General features: G+C 43.4%; 1 protein-coding gene across 12 annotated transcripts in view; it reads right to left on the reverse strand.

Moving 5' to 3' along the window:
- Window positions 1–15,355, reverse strand: part of SLIT2 (slit guidance ligand 2) — a 455,778-nt gene that overhangs the window by 160,853 nt on the left and 279,570 nt on the right. The window lies entirely within an intron of this gene.

A 15,355-nucleotide genomic window follows, 5' to 3' on the forward strand; every position in this document is an offset into this window, starting at 1 on the left:
CACCAGATAAATATATTACTCACCGAAGAAACTGCAAAGAAGTTTAAATTTGCAAAGCAAAACTTTTTTGAGAACGCAAACAAACCAGGAAGGTGGTTAGCATATAAATTAAGGAAAGAGAAGGAGAAGACAATAATACGAATTTTGAAAGATGAAAAAGGAGTGGACAAATTTAAACAGGAAGAAATAAAAAAAGATTGCCGAGGATTTCTATCGGAAGCTATATAAGAAAAAAGAAGTCAACAAAGAAACACAGAAAGAATATATATTAAAGCACAATAAAATGAAATTGACCAAAGATCAAATTCATTCCTTAAATGAGCCTATAACATATGCAGAAATCGTAGAAGCCCTCAAAAAACAACAAAAATGGGAAAGCACCAGGTCCAGACGGATTACCAGTGGAATATTATAAAAAACTGGAAGAGGTGTTACTTCAGCCATTTAAGAAGCTGTTAGAATGTGTTGAAGAAGAGGGGAAAATACCAACAACATGGACTGAAGTGACAATTTCTCTCATCCATAAGGAAAATACAGAAGGTAAAGAAATTCAAAATTATAGGCCAATTTCATTGTTGAATGTGGACTATAAAATATATGCGACCATCTTGGCAACTAGAATGAAAAGAATTTTAGTTCACTTAATACATCAAGATCAGTCTGGGTTTCTGATTGTTTCTCTTTTTCCCCTTTAACCTCAACTCCCCTTTTCCTTTCTGTCACCCCTCTTGTTAAAAAAATAAAAATATAAAAAAAAATTTCATCAGAAATAGTGATAAATGCTGTCATTACAAAATTACTCAACTGGGTGTCATCTTTACTTAGAATAAAACTAGAGTGTGTTTACACTGGCATATAGTTTACACTGGCATATGGGAGGCAGGAGGGAGCTGTGCTTGGGGGACATTTTAATTGGTGAGATCTCTTCTGGTAGGCTGACCTTTGTACTCCCTGACCGCATGGTCTGAGGGGGTGGGGCTTTGGCTTTAAATTAGTGCCAGCAGAAGCATTAAGCCTCTTGTCTGAAGGGGAAGCAGAGGCAGGAGGGAGCTGTGCTTGGGGGACATTTTAATTGGTGTGATCTCTTCTGGTAGACTGACCTTTGTACTCCCTGACCGCATGATATGAGGGGGCGGGGCTTTGGCTTTAAATTAGTGCCAGCAGAAGTGCACGCCTGACACCACGCGAAATTCTCTGGTTCTATTTTTTACTCTAATCTGCTAAATAGGATAGCCAAATAGCCTTTTATACACCTGGGGGCAGGAATGTTTGAGGAGTAGGATCATACTTCTGCACTATTAGGGAGCAGGGCGGGTAGGTGGAGCTCATCAGCCATGGAAGGCAGCCCATCTAGGAGAAGGAAAACTCTGATTTCAAACCTCCACTGCCTTGTGGCTATATCAACTGATGGAAAAGGCTTCAGGAGATAACCTCAAGGCAAAATCCGGAGCCGGAGTCCCGTAGACAGTTCGTGTCGTTCTGGCAACTCCTGTGATGTCACTGGAACCAGTTGTATTGGCACTTGCCTTTCCATTGGACTATTTCAGTGACATGGAGAGGGGGGATTTTCTGCTTGGGTAACAGCCTATCCTCCATATTATTCTACCCAGGCTTTGTGCTCTGGAGAGGACACTCCAGCATTGCATACAGTGTCGAAATAACACAGGAACTAGCAGTTAGTGGTTATAAGTCTTGCTCGATTGGCATAGAGCATGATGCCAGGAGTTACTTCTGATGGTGGGAGAGCCGACAAGCAGATCAATAACCCTGCACCACACAACAATCAGAAGAAAACATCTGCCCTAAAGTTGGGCACCTGGAATGGACGGACAATGACCCCTGGCTTTTCTGACAACCTGCAGGAAATAGACAACGTGCGCAAGACAGCTGTCATTGACATCGAACTGAGTAGACTGTGGATGGACATTGTTGCCCTGCAAGAGATGAGATTGCCAGACTCGGGATCTGTCAAAGAAAAAAAAAATCTCATTCTTCTGGCAGGGAAAACCATTGAATGAGACCAGGGAATATGGTGTTGGCTTTGCAGTCAGAAATACTCTGCTGAGATCCATTGTTCCACCTACTGTGGGGAGTGAAAGAATCCTGTTTCTGCAGCTCCACTCATCAGTGGGACCGGTCACCCTCATTAGTGCATATGCACCAACACTGTCATCCACAACAGAAGTCAAAGACAAATTCTATGATGACTTGGTGGCTACTATCAAAAAGTCCCTGAGAGAGAGCCGCTGTTCATTCTCAGAGACTTTAATGCTAGATTTGGTGCTGATCACAACTCTTGGCCCACCTGTCTAGGCCATTTTGGCATTGGGAAGATGAATGAAAATGGCCAACACTTGTTGGAGTTTTGCTGTTATTATGGTCTTTGTGTCACCAACATGTTCTTTAATACAAAGCCTCAACACAGAGTTTCCTGGAGTCATCCCAGATCGAACCATTGGCATCAGCTTGATTTGATCCTCACTAGACGTTCTAGCCTTCCTAGTATTACGATCACACGCAGTTACCAGAGTGCTGATTGTGAAACTGATCACTCCCTGGTGTGTAGCAGAATAAAACTGTGAACAAAGAGATTGTAGCACACTAAAAAGGAAGGAAGACCTCGTATTGACATCAACAAGATTCGCAATCAAAGAAAAGTGGAGGAATTTGCCCAAGAGCTTCAGGAAACCCTTCCAGGCCCGGATGATGCAAATGTACCTGAATGACGGGAACATTTCAAGAACACTGTTTATAAGACTGCCTTGTCCACATTTGGCAAGAAGACCAAAAAGATGGCCAACCGGTTCAAAGCCCACTTGGAGGAGTTGATTCCAGCCATCGAGGATAAGAGGAGACTTTTGCAGCATACAAAGCCTGTCCTAGTGAGTACAACTTGCAGACTCTTCGAGCTGCTTGTAGCCAAGTCCAACAGACTGCCAGGAGATGTTCCAATGATTATTGGCTTCAGCTCTGTTCTCAGATACAGATAGCAGCGGACACAGGGGAATGTATGACGGTATCAAGCAGGCTTTAGGTCCAATACAGAAGAAATCTGCTCCCTTGAAGTCTGCTACAAGCGTGATCATCCAGGACCGAGCACAACAGATGGAACGCTGGGTGCAGCACTACTCTGAGCTATATTCTAAAGAGAATGAAGAGGCATAAAATAACATTGAGTGCCTGCCTGTCTTGGAAGAGCTGGACAGTGAACCAACTTTAGCAGAAATAAAAGCAGCTTTGGATTCCCTTGCCTCTGGCAAGGCACCTGGAAAGGATAACATCCCCGTTGAAGTTTTGAAGTGCTGTAAAGAGACCATCACCACCGAGCTGTATGAAGTCTTTTGTCTTTGCTGGAGGGAAGGTGGAGTACCACAGGACGTGAAGGATGCAAACATCATCACATTGTGTAAGAACAAAGGCGACAGGGGCGACTGCAATAACTGGTATCTCTCTTCTCAGCATTGTAGGGAAGCTGCTGGCCCGTGTAGTGCTGAAGAGACTCCAGGTGCTTGTGGGCAGAGTCTATCCAAAATCACAGTATGGATTTCGAGCTAATAGATCCACCACTTACATGGTATTTTCCCTCAGACAGTTGCAGGAGAAATGCAGGGAACAACAACAGCCACTCTTTGTGGGCTTCATAGATCTTACAAAGGGCTTCGACTTGGTTAGCAGGGATGGCCTTTTTAAAATACTTCCCAAGATTGGATGTCCACCTCAACTCCTTAACATCATCAGGTCCTTTCATGAGGATATGAAGGGCACTGTAGTTTTTGATGGCTCAACATCAGATCCCTTTGACATCCAAAGCGGAGTAAAACAAGGCTGTGTCCTTGCACCGACCCTGTTTGGGATCTTTTTTTGCTGTCATGCTGAAGCAGGCTTTTGGCAACAGAAGGTGTCTATCTCCAGACTAGATCAGATGGAAAGCTCTTTAATCTCTCTAGATTGAGAGCAAAGACCAAAGTCCAACTGAAATGCATGCAGGACTTCCTCTTCGCCGATGATGCAGCCATTGTTGCCCACTCTGCTGAAGACCTCCAACAAATCATGAATCATTTTAGCAAGGCCTGCCAAGACTTTGGACTATCAGCCTGAAGAAAACACAAGTCATGGGCCAGGGCGTGGACTCACCTCCCTCTATTACTATCTCCACACAAGAATTGGAGGTTGTTCATGAATTTGTGTACCTTGGCTAAACAATCTCTGGCACTCTCTCCCTAGATGTCGAGCTGGATAAACACATTGGGAAAGCAGCTACCATGTTCTCTAGACTCACAAAGAAAGTATGGCTTAATAAGAAGTTGATGGCATACCACAAAATCCAGGTCAATAGAGCCTGTGTCCTGAGCACATTCCTGTACTGCAGCAAGTCCTGGACCCTCTGTGCACGGCAGGAGAGGAAGCTGAACACCTTCCATATGCGTTTTCTCTGACACATTTTTGGTATCACCTGGCAGGACAAAGTTCCAAATAGAGTAGTCCTAGAATGAGCTGGAATTTTCAGCATGTATACATTATTGAAACAGCGCCATCTACATTGGCTTGGGCACGTCGTGAGAATGGCTGATGGTCGGATTCCAAAAGATCTCCTGTATGGAGAATTAATGCAGGGAAGCCGCCCCAGAGGGAGACCACAGCTGCGATAAATCTGCAAGCGGGATCCGAAGGCCTTAGGAATGGACCTCAACAGATGGGAAACCTTGACGTCTGAGCATTCAGCCTGGAGGCAGGCGGTGCATGATGGCCTCTCCCAATTTGAAGAGACACTTGTACAGCAGGCCGAGGCAAAGAGGCAGTCCCGAAACAAGCAAAACCAGGGAGCTGGACAGGGGACAGATTGCATTTGTCTTCAATGTGGAAGAGATTGTCACTCTCAAATTGGCCTTCTCAGCCACACTAGACACTGTTCCAAGACTTCCATACAGAGCACGTTACCATAGTCTCTCGAAACTGAAGGATGCCTTCATACATAGTTATAGTATATGGAATGCTGATAGCACTCTTTGACATGAAAAAAGACCCCATTTGTTTGTTTGTTTGTTTGTTTATCTATTTATTTATTAAATTTATACCCCACCAATTTAGACCCAAGTCTATTCTGGGCAGCTAAGAATAAAAATAGCATGAAAGCAATATAATAAAATAGAGAACAATAGTAATATCATTCAATATGGGGAAAAGATAAAAATAATCACGTGATGACAGGAGGGAAGCCTGCCTAAAGAGCCAGGTTTTAACTTCGCTTTTAAAAACACCGAGCAAGGCAGCCACTGTTCTTTCATTGACAATGAGATCTCTGAAGGGAGACTGTTCCAGAGGCGAGGGGCCACTGCCAAGAAGGCCTGGTTTCTTGTTCTTTCTCTCCAGGCCTCCCTTGGCATTAGGCTCCTCAGCTGTCCTTCCTGGCTAGAACAAGTGATTCAAGTAGATCTAGGTGGGCGGAGGCATTCTGCTAGATATCGAGGTCCTAAACCGTTTAGGGCTTTATATGTCATCATTAACACTTTCAAATCAATGCAGAAAGGAACGGGCAGCCAATGCAAGGTAGCCAGAGTGGGGGAAATATGCTGATATTCTCATCCCACTGAGAAGTCTGGCCACCGCATTCTGCATCAACCTCAAAGGTAGCCTAATGCAGAGCTCATTGCAGTAGTCTAATCTTGAGATTACAAGTGTATGGACCAAAGTGGTGAATGGCCCAACATCAAGATAGGGATGCAGCTGGGCAATCTGCCACGGATGGAAATAGGTGGAGTGGACACAGATGCCATCCCGGTTTCCATGGTGAGCACCAGATCCTGATGGACCCCCAAGCTGTGAACCTCATTCTTCGTGGTGAGAGTCACTCCCCCAAAAGAGAGGGAGTTTTCCAAAACACCAATGGAGGGGCCACCCACCCTTAGGACCTCCGTCTTGTCCGGGTTCAGTTTCAGCCCATTCGCTGGCATCCACTGCAGTACAGCCTCCAGGCAGCACTGAAGGGACAGAATGGCATCCACTGCGGTTGGAAAAAAGGAGACGTAGAGCTGGGTGTCATCAGAGTATTGATGGCATGAAGCCCCACACCCCCTGATGACCCCACCCAGCAGCTTCATGTAGATATTATACAGCATTGGGGAGATAATTGAGCCTTGCGGAACTCCACAATTGAGGCTCTCCCTAAGCTGTACTCTCTGGGGACAGTCCTCCAAGAAGGAGCCAGGCAAGCGCCAGACCACCAATTCCCAACTCGGAGAGCCTCCCCAGAAGGATACCGTGGTCGACGGTATTGAAGCGGCTGAGATATTGAGGGGGACCAACAAAGACATCTTGCCCCTGAGGGGGACCAACAAAGACATCTTGCCCCTGTCAGCCTCCCTCAGCAAGTAATCCAACAGGGTGACCAATGCCGTTTCCATACCATGGCGCAGTCTGAAGCCTGACTGGAATGGATCCAGGGCACTGGTTTCATCCAAAATAGCCTGGAGCTGGTCAGCCACCACCCTCTCTACTACTTTGCTAAAGAAAGAAACATTGGCGACAGGCCTATAATTGCCAATATCGTCTGCCACCAAACTTGGTTTCTTCCTAATGGGCCTAATGAGTGTCTCCTTGAGAGACCCATTAATTACTGCTGTGGCCCATTCGGTTGTTGTAGACCTGGCTGCTTTGATTAGCCAGGCTGGGCAAGGATCAAGGGAGGAGGTGGTGGCGCGACAATGGTCAAGTGCTTTGTCCACCATATCTGATGTCACAGGCTGAAAGAGGTCAAGTCTCACCGGGCAACACGGAGCACTGGATATCTCTGCTCAATCTACTGTATTCATAAAAGGAGAGAGCTCCCGGCGGATGGCCTCCACTTTAGATTTTAAAAATGCTGCAAATTGGTCAGGTAAAATACTAATAGGAGGCCCATCACTTAGACCAATTCCAGATAGATTGCGAACTACAGTATACGGAAAAGTTCCACTTGCTGATTTGAAGCTTCGCTAATCCAGATAGCGGAGTGAGCTCGACTAGCAGCCCTCACCTTAGCAAGGTAATGGTTAGTCGTGATCCTGACAGCTTTCCGATTATAATCCATCAGGTTCCATCTCCATTTGCACTCTAGCCTTCTCCTATTTTGCTTCATAGCTTGCAACTCCTGGTTAAACCAGCGCACAGGCCGAGCTCAGGGCCAGAGAGGGCATTTAGGAGCAATCGTGTCTAAAGCCCTGGTGGTGGCAGCAAGCTAGCCATGAACCAGAGCCTCGACAGGAGCACCAGTCAGATCAGCTGGAATCCCTCTCATGTAATCCTGGGATCCTACAGGATCCAGTACAGTGGAGTCTCGACCTACAAATGGCCCCACGTACAGACTTTTCGATGTACAGACAGCTCCAGTCGCAAAATTTTGGGTTGACTTGCAGCCAGAGCTTCGACGTACGGACCGAAAAAGGCAGGGGAAAAGGGTGGGAAATTCAAACCATTGGTGGTGAAGAAACTGCTTCTTAAGCTCTTTTGCCCCAATGTTTTGGAAAAGGGAGGCTCAGTCTCCTGGGCTTCCAGTGCCATCCTGCCGATCTGGTGTGGGGGCGAAAAGAGAGGGGGACCAGCTTCAAGAAGGGTCTGCTCTGGCCAGATTGGCTCCTGCCTTTCTCCCCTGCCACCTGGCTTCTCCACTGCTGAAACCATCATAGGGGCAGCCCTTTGGGAGAAGCCGGATGGCAGGGAAGAGAGGCAGGAGCTGATCTGGCCTTTCCCCCCACCACACGGCTTCTCCCGAAGCGCTGTGCCCGATGGTGGTTTTGGCAGTGGTGAAGCCTGGCAGTGGGGGAGAAAGGTGACGATGGAGGCCAGGCCCAGCAGCGGCAGCCAGAGCCCTGTCCCGGCAGTGGGGGTTAGAGTCCGGGAGGCCTCCTGGCAGCAGTGGTCGCGGTGGAGCAGGTAAGGCTGCTTTTTGCTTTTTTAAAACTTTTTTTTGTCTTTTACAGGGTGGGATTGGGCTGGTGGGGTTGTGTTTGTGTTTGTTTTGTTTTTTTGCAGCCCCAGGGGCTTGCAGTGTTTTATTTTTATTTTTTTGGGGGGTATCTTTTTTCTTGGGCTGGAACGGATTAATGGGTTTTCAATGCATTCCTATGGGTAATGCATTTTCGACCTACAGACCTTTCGACCTACGGACACCGTTCCAATACGGATTAAGTCCGTAGGTCGAGACTCCACTGTAGCCTTCAAGGGCGGCCAATTAAAATAGGTCTTTGCTCCCTGCAGGGAGGGAGAGCCACTGAGAGGTTACATTTTATTAGGTGGTGATTCGACCATGACAAGGGAACTGACACAAGGTCAGTCACCATCAGACCACACGCACTCCAACTGGTGGAGAAAACCAGGTCTAGCATATGACTGTCCATGTGGGGGGCCATTAACATGTTGGGACATGTCCAAGGAAGCCATGGCTTCCAAGAACTCAAGAGCTGGACCAGAAATCTCTGCCTCCGAATGGATGTTGAAATCACCCAAGACCAGAAGCTTCGGGGATTCCAATAGTGCCACCAGCTCCAGTAAGGAAATGGCTAGGTTGCGGAGAGCGCGGTAACCCAGCAAGATCCCAATACCATCCCTGGCCCCAATCGACATGTGGAGGGCCATTGTTTGTGTTTCTAATTAGAACTATCCATCTTTACCCTTTAAGAACAGTCCTGCACAGGGCTAAGACATGCAAGCTTTTTGACACAATTCACTGAGATGCAAAATAGCTCTTCACAGATGACCAAAATGACACTGGGAGAGGTATTAACTGAGGAGACAAACCCTGTGATGTATTAGGTGGGCTGTCACATTGAAAGGGAAGGTGGAGAAACCCCCATCTCTATTTTTATCCTTTATTTTAAACATTTCTGTAACTGAAGCAATGAAATTCTAAAACCATACCAGGTTAATGCACTGCCATTTCAATATGCCACTTACTCTTTGAACAAACAAACAACAAAAATCCTGCATGAGATCTGAGAGAAAAAAAACAGAGGAAGAAGCTATGATGTCTCCATGGGCTCCACCCCACAAGGAAGCACAGCCCCAGAACAGCCCTGGACGAGGAGAAATGCTGGAAAAACTGAAAGTTACTTCCCTTCTGTCTCCTGAATCTTCACCCAAATGTCATCCCTTCATGCTGCAGCAGATCTTGACAGCTGTTGCTGCCAACTCCTTACCTGTGAGTAAACCATGTAAACATACTCACAAGTAAAGCAGGTAAACTTTGTATAGATCTGTAGCATGAGAGAAGAGGACCCATTGCATGACCTCCAGTTTGGACAGAGGTGACAGGTTTAGGTCAAACCTGTGTGAATTGTTGAATGCAATTCTATAAGTATTAACAGGATCGGAGGTACAAGATATGTGTAGCTAGAGGTGGTACAGCTGAGTTGATTGAGACAGCTGAGAGAAGAATGACACGATTGGTGAACCCTAGGATAAAGCTAGGAGAACTAGCTTACACACTTTGTTGGTTGTTGGTGTTGTATGCTGTGTCGCTGTCGGAATTGTTGTATTGGAGAAGATCCTGGAAGAAGCCTATCTCCAGGTATATTGGGAGAAGAACTTGTGGCTTCAGGGCTGCTCAACTGGTAAACAAACTCTGGACTATTTACAAAAGGACTTTGACTGTGATTTACGTGCTGAACTGCTGTGCATAACCAAGGACTGTCAGACCAAGACTAAAGCTGTGTATGTATGTACAAATCCTGTAAATAATACAAGTAATACTTCTATCAGCACTACAAGTGGTTTGGTGTATTCATCTCAGGGAAGTTTATCTATCAATAGCGCCACCTGGTGTATCTTGGAAACACTGCAACTCTGTCAAGAGGGATGGCTTCAGTGAGAGTTAAAACAGATTGCACTTAAGATAAGAACCTTTTAAGCATGCATGGACCACAACAAATTTCCCAATGTGGACAGCCCTTCAGTTTTGTCAAGTAGGCTGCATCTTTTTCAGTCATGTGGCTGCAGCATTTGTACATTCAGTGCTCTTGATTTGATGTGCCATATATACAGTAGAAGAAACTATTCAGGAAGGTAAATCTGCGTCATGAAATAAGAGGTTAATGAGGAATTATGCAGAAATAAATTTAAAAATATGTAAGGATTAGAAATTTTGCCAGCAAACCCATTTTTGAAAAAGCAAAGTTTCTCTTTGAATAGAATTAAGAAAAAAAATAAGGATTTCTACTGGAAATTTATAGTAATAAGCCAATATTGACATTCATACACAACTTACACACAAGAGCAGAAAAAGCTGTTAAGGAAGTGTAGAAGCAAGAGTGGCAATAAGAATTTCTTAAAGTGAGAGTATAACTATACATTGTAAAACCATTTCTAAATATTCGATAGGAGATACCAGCAAAAACAGTGGGCAAGCCCCCCCCCCACACAACAGGGGGCACAAGGGGAGGCTGCTGGAGAAAAGCAGAGCACAGAAGTGTTTTTCATCTGAAAGAGGTATTTGATCATGGCTAATGAATGATAACACTACTGCTCATATTACTGCACAACACTTAAAAACATCCTCCTGTACGACAGATTACAATAATGGCTGTAAACTTTCAAGATCAAACAAGTGAAATCAAATTCAGTTGTCTTCCATGAACTAGAAATATGCAGAATGTAAAACATCAATAACAGTTCAATAGAATAATTATTTTGCATAATTTGAAAAAGATAGGATATTTGAGACTGGTTTGACGCTGCAACAAGACAGAAGCAGGAGGATGGAGCTCTTATCCCTGGGCTGAATTCTGACCTGTTTGGGACACCCCAGGGTGTCGAAACCACCCCGAAGAGGTGGTAAACTGGGGGGAAGCCTGTTGATCATGGGGGGGATGGTGGTCATCCCCGTTTGATCCAGGAAACTCCCCAATCAGCCAAAGGGCAGAAACAAGCAGCTAGGAAGCTTGCTTGCAAGTCGTCAGCAGCCAGCAATAAGAGAAGCAACAATCAGCTATTCAACATCGGTGTTATTGTCGGGTGAGAAATATTTTTACAACTAACTGCTTATGATTATCTCCGGAGAAGACAATCCCTATATACAGAAAAAAGAATCTACTATCAATCTCATCATTTGTAGAGCGGCAGAAAATCTGGAGAGAGGGATAGTTGATGCAAAGAAAATAATTTAAAGATTAATGGGACTAACTACTCATTTAAATACATTTAAAATATTTTTAAAGAATATTATAATTTGGTGTTATAAACTTTAAGAAACTTTTCTTGTAAGTTATTATCAGTCAAGAAGCAAGTCTGGAGTTATTATGTTTTGTCTATCTGAAGTCTTTTGGCATAATGCCCAGAACAGTGACCTTGAGCACTCTACTGCTGTTTAAAGCTTGGAAACCTTTTTTTAAATTTCCTTTTGATTTTTTCATGCCTGGCTGGAACATAAACAAATTAACCCTAAAGTGGATCTTTTTAAACTGTACTTTGGGAATTAGTATATTGGGCCAGAGTGAACTTTTTGGAACCATCTCCAGGGACTTGGAATTGCAGTTTTGGCCGATGTAGAATTGCGGGAACTAGGCTACCAGGATATGGATATAAATACTGAATTGGATTGTGAAATTTGGGGGGTTTGAGCCTCAGTTTAAGCCTATTTGGCCAAAGTAGATCCTCTGAAACTGCCCCGGGAGCTGGAAGTGTTTGTGTTTGACTAGCTGGTGTAAACGTGTGGGAATTAGGCCATCAGGCCATGGATATAACCATTGCATTGTACCTTGGTACTTTGGGGGTTTAAATTTTGGTTCAGGTCTATTTAGCCAAAATGGACTCTTTGAACTGACTCTGGAGACCTGGAATATCTGTTTGGCTGGCATCAATTTGCCAGGGATCAATTAGGCCACAGATACAATCATTGAACTGGACTGTGATACTTGGGGGTTACGAATTTTGGTTTAAGCTCTTGGACAGCTGGAACAGAATGGCACAACAAGGACAATTTTCGGATGAAACAAAATCTCCCTTCAAACAATCACAGAAATAGTGAGATCACACTACCAAGAGGCAAAATTATTCAACGAACATCTGAAGAATTATAGTTAACAAGAGACAGGGAATAACAAAAAAAAAATGAGAGTGTGCTGGATGATGTATGCCAATCAAAAGAGGAGCTGGAGGAAATTAATGGGGAAAACCTAAGAGAAACAACTTAAATCTTGTATCTGAGGAGAGTATTGAGGGAAGACAAGGGGAGAAAATGAGCAAAATTGATTTTAAAAAGCCTGGAAGATCGATTGAAGATAGACCAAGTGCATAAAGATCTAGTGGAGATAAATCAGATGCACAAAATGGCATGAAAGATGGCAGAGTCAGAAACAAAAAGTGATAAAAGCGAAATAAGAGAGGGAATTACTTAGAAAGATGAAAAAGGGGAAAATAGGAAGGGGGTCCTTAATGTTGAAAAGTATGTATATATCTAACTTCAGGAATTGTAAAGGAGCATATCTTTTATATTAAAAAGTAGAATTAAATTGAAATAAGGGAGCACTAACCAGGGTAAAGACGCAATATGGTGGATTTTCTTTTTAGGTAAATTAAACTAGATATAAGGTTGGGGCATGGATCTGGAACTACTTTTATTAACTATGTTACTAGAATATCTTGAGAATATTGTACACTATGAAAGTAATATTATGATAGTAGCCAATATTATATACTAAAATACCATATTTGCTGGCGTACAAGATGACTTTTTGGCCCTGAAAAACATGCCTCCAAGTGGGGGGGGCGTCTTGTACGCCAGGTGCATGTCCAGCAAACCCTCCCTCTCTCCCAGCGAAGTCACTTACCTGGTAGTAAGACTGAGTAGAGCCTGGCTCCTAGCCTGGGAACAGCCTGACTCTAGCGCCGAACAGCTGACTGTCGGAACAGCAGAGAGGCGGCAGCCATTTTGAGATGCGACCACATGGCTGCTGCCCCTCAAAATGGCTGCCGCCTCTCCAAAATGGCTGCTGCCTCTCTGCTGTTCCTTCTTCCAGCAAACCCTGGCTCTCTCCGAAAAGGAACCAAAAGGGGCAAAAGGAACTCTCCCCATGATGCAGCCAAAGCAGAATCACGTATGCAGAAGAGGGGGTAGTCTTATACAGCAAGTATATAACAAACACTACATTCTGAGTGGGAATGTTGGAGGGCTGGACTTATATGCCCAGTCGCCTTATACACCGGCAAATACGATACGCACATTAATGGTTTGAATGTTTGAAAGATGTCTGGATTTTGGGAGGATAATTGTGAATACACTGAACTGTAAAAAATGAATAACTGTAAGCAAATCATGTAACATGATGTTTGACAAGCACAAATTAAATGTAGATAGAGTGAAAAACTAATAAATGCATTTTTTAAAAAAGAAAAAGATAGGATATTTTAGTGGGATAGGCATGTGACTGTGAAGCTAGAGATAAGGAATTCAAATTCACATTGTGCCTTCTGAAAGGAGGCTAGTCAAAATAATCTGTGGCTGATTTTTAAAATTATTTTTATTTTTAACTTTGAAACTATATAATATACATGACATTACAAACACAAAACAGAAAAAACCTATACATCAAATAATATGTAATAGCAAAAACAAGACTCAATACATTCGTAACTCAAATATACCGTGTTACCCATCACTCTTGGGAATAAATGTATATATGTATATATGTTCTACATCTGTAAATTTCATCTTGATTTATATTATGTGGCCCATCTCCTTCCAGAAATATAATGATTCCTGTGTCAGGGTTTAACCTTTGTGTTTAGTAAATACATGTTCTAAAAAAGCTTTCCAAATCCCATTAAAACTGTTTTCTTTCAATAATTATTTTCTAACTTTCAATTCACAGGTAAATTTATCATTAATAGCCAAATTCCATATCTCACTGTACCGTTCCTCAAAGTTCAACTGATTATTATTTTTCCAGTACCTTGCAAATATCAATCTTGCTACTGTTAACATATACTATATCATAAATGTTGGTGCACACCCTCACATTTCATAAACATTTTAATATGCTCCTTTTCATGTTACAACACTGAAGAAATGACACTTGGACACAATGTAAAGCAGTGAGTATATAGCTTGTATAACAGTGTAAACGTGCTGTTCCCTCAAAATAACACAACACATAGCCATTAATGTCTAAACTGCTGGCAACAAAAGGGAATACACCCCCAAGTGACAATGTCCACATTGGGCCCAAGTAGCCATTTTCACTCCCTGGTGTCATAATTAATGATTGTGTGTTGTGCTATTTTGAGGGGACAGCACATTTACACTGAAGAAATGACATTTACAAGTGTCATTTCTTCAGTGTTGTCACATGAAAAGATATACTAAAACGTTTATGAAATGTGAGGGGGTGTACTCACTGTGATACACTCTATTAGTAGCCAGTTCCACTTTTCCTCTTTCTAACTGACTTTTTTCAAATATATTTAACAAAGCATTGGATACCTTTGTATATCTCTTTATGATTTCATTAATGTCATTGAAAACAATCATTCATTCTTTTTATCTTCATATATCTACCACATATAATAATATGTTTCTCTTTCTTTCTTACATCTTCAACATAAAGACCTTTCTTCACAACATTCAATTCCACTGGTATTAGCTACCACCTCGATATTGTTGTTTAGTTGTTAAGTCATGTCTGACTCTTTGTGACCCAATGGACCAGAGCATGCCAGGCCCTCCTGTCTTCCACTGCCTCCTGGAGTTGGGTCAAATTCATGTTGGTAGCTTCGATGACACTGTCCATCCATCTCGTCCTCTGTCATCCCCTTCTCCTCTTGCCTTCACACTTTCCCAGCATCATTAGATGCCTGAATTACTGGAGCCTCAGCTTCAGGATTTGTCCTTCCAGTGAGCACTCAGGCTTGATTTCATTCAAAATGGATAGGTTTGTTCTCCTTGCAGTCCAGGGGACTCTCAAGAGCCTACTCCAGCACCACAATTCCAAAGCATCAATTCTTCGGCAGTTAGCTTTCTTTATGGTCCAGCTCTCACTTCCATACATCACTACTGGAAAAACCATAGGTTTGACTATTCGGACTTTTGTTGGCAAGGTGATGTCTCTGCTTTTTAAGATGCTGTCTAGGTTTGTCATCACTTTCCTGCCAAGAAGCAGGCATCTTTTAATTTCATGACTGATGTCATCATCTCCAGTGATCATGGAGCCCAAGAAGGTAAACTCTCTCCCTGCCTCCATATCTTCCCCTTCTATTTGCCAGGAGGTGATGGGACCAGTGGCCATGATCTTAGGTTTTTTGATGTTGAGCTTCAGACCATTTTTTGCACTCTCCTCTTTCACCCTCATTAAGAGGTTATTTAATTCCTCCTCAGTTTCTGCCACCAGAG

This window comes from Pogona vitticeps, chromosome 5 (genome assembly GCF_051106095.1).
Source record: "Pogona vitticeps strain Pit_001003342236 chromosome 5, PviZW2.1, whole genome shotgun sequence".
Classification (NCBI taxonomy): domain Eukaryota; kingdom Metazoa; phylum Chordata; class Lepidosauria; order Squamata; family Agamidae; genus Pogona; species Pogona vitticeps.